At 46.3% G+C, this 2,245-nt stretch overlaps 1 non-coding gene across 1 annotated transcript; it reads left to right on the top strand.

Annotated features, from left to right (window-relative positions):
- The first annotated feature begins 1,416 nt into the window (after nt 1-1,416).
- LOC150014782 (small nucleolar RNA U3) lies at nt 1,417-1,632 on the top strand. The gene has a single exon (XR_016510248.1). It is a non-coding gene; the product is annotated as a small nucleolar RNA U3 (small nucleolar RNA).
- The last annotated feature ends 613 nt before the right edge of the window (nt 1,633-2,245 follow it).

Genomic DNA, 2,245 nt, shown 5'->3' on the forward strand with positions numbered 1-2,245 from the left:
GAAACATAGATCGCTTGCCTCCCGCAGGCTCCGCAGTGAACCTGCAACCTAGCTACGTGCCCTGACCCAAATCCAACCGCAACCTTTTCAGTGTTGCGAACTGTGCTCCAACCAACTGCGCCGCCTGGCCAGGGCTATACCTGTAGGGGTATTCAAGAGGGCTGGGGTCTGGGAATTTTCGGCCTGGGAGGCGCGATTTCCCATGTAACTGCACAGCTCCGGAACTCGGTGCCCTGGGCCTGCACTATCCGCGGCCCAGACGAGCAGCAGGAGCTGCAGCAGAAGCCAGGAGCACGGCAGTGTGCCCCAGGGTGGGCGCTCGGGCTGGCGGTGTCCCCCATTGCGCCCGGCCGCCTGGGACAGGGTCGCGCCGCGAGTGCGAAGGCAAGAGAAGCGCCAGAGAAGCTGGACCTGAGTGCGCGCCCAAGGGGCGCGGGGCGGCTGGGCTGGGCTCGGCGGTCGGTCCGGGGCCCCACGCGGAAGGAGCGGAGGGGAGGTTTCGGGGGAAATTAGAGCCGAGGGAAGCTCCGAATCCGGAGCTGGACCCGCCCGCCACGGAGGAAGGCAGCGAGGCGGTAGCAGCGGGTAAGCAAAACGAGTGAAGAAACTAGGGCCTACCGCAGGAGGGCAGGCTCCCACTTTTTGCTCCCTTCCTTTTTGCTAATACCTAATTAACCACCCATTGTAACAAACCACGAAGGCCACATATAGTGACATTACTATAAAAAACTGCAATTCCCCATTATGTATTTAAGGTTTCTCAGATCTTTCACTTTTGAGAACAAAAATAGGACTAGAATTCGTGACAAACTCCATGTGAACCAACTGAAAAAGTTCATCTCATGAGATACACTTCCAATAAATTTTAACTTTTTTTGTTAAATTCACCAACTAGCTTTTAGAACTCAGAAAGTGATCAGTTAACACATAGTAGAAAAAAAATTCTGTTTCCCAGCGCCGGTTCCCAACCACCAGTTCCCCTTCTCCCTGCCAGTCATGGTGACCTTTCTCTAATTCACCAGTTTGAAAGTCCAACTCTTAGGACAGCCATAGCGTGCCAGTTTTTCTAATCCCTGGAAACAGCCCCATTCTCACTGAGAAGGAAACGCCCTCCGTTTCCTTGCGCTTCCAGGACCAAGGCCGCATCACCGGAAGTGCTGCGCGTGTGCCTCGTGATGCAGGTTGTGATTGGCTGTCATTAAGTATTATGTTAATGACGGCTTTTTTTCCCATTTAAAATTTCATTTCCACTTATAATGTTAACATTCATTGTTAAATGATAGCATTTGAAGGACTGTACGTTACGGAAAGCCTCCCTCTCTTTGCCAGGGGAAGCAGAAATAGGGGAAACTATCCTACCATGACTAAAAAGTGTACAGCTGCCACAGACCAAGCAGAGGCGGAGAAAAATTTGTTAAGACTATACTTTCAGGGATCATTTCTATAGTTCGCTACTAGAGAAGTTTCTCTGATCGTGTAGAGCACCCGAAACCACGAGGAAGAGGCGCAGTGTTCTCTCCTGAGCGTGAAACGGGCTTTTGGTGTTGTTTCGGCGACTGCCATCTGCCATTGATGATCGTTCTTCTTTCTCTTTTTGAGAGAGTAAGAGGGAGAGAACGCAGTCTGAGTGGTTTCTTTTATGAATGGTTAAAGTAAGAATTTTTTAGTGGAAATTAGTGTTTTAATTTTGGGGGGAAAAACCACAAAGTAGGTATTTTAGGGAAGTTGTAAAGCTTTGTTTTGACTGCTGCTGTTTTGTTAGTACAAGCTCCAATTTAGAGTGTGGGGGTGTGGCTACAGATGTATTATTCGATTCTAGCTTTTAAAACGTTAAGCGTGTTTACATTTTGATGAGATGGATACCTTTTTAGTTACCAGAATAAGACACTTTAAATGCAGTTTTCTTCATGTATTTTAAGGTGGCTTATTCTTTTTACCCCTCAGTGCTATAATGATTATTTTTTTCAGGTAAGTGAAATTTTTTTTTTCATTCACTGACTTTTAAAGGGAAAAACATCATTTTGCTGTTCCATCATCCACCCATTTTGCTGTTCCATTATTGGTTGACATCTTGTATATGCCCTGACCAGGGATCCAACCTGCAACCAACCAACTGAGCAACAGCCAGGGCAATTTATTATTATTATTTTTTTTACTTTATTTTATTTTTTTAAGAAAGAGATTATAATTCTTTTATTTATTTATTTATTTGAGAGCGAGAGAGAAAGAGAGGAAAGAAGAAACC

Source organism: Furipterus horrens, unplaced genomic scaffold, assembly GCF_987537825.1.
Source record: "Furipterus horrens unplaced genomic scaffold, mFurHor1.1.pri manual_scaffold_3, whole genome shotgun sequence".
NCBI classification, from domain to species: domain Eukaryota; kingdom Metazoa; phylum Chordata; class Mammalia; order Chiroptera; family Furipteridae; genus Furipterus; species Furipterus horrens.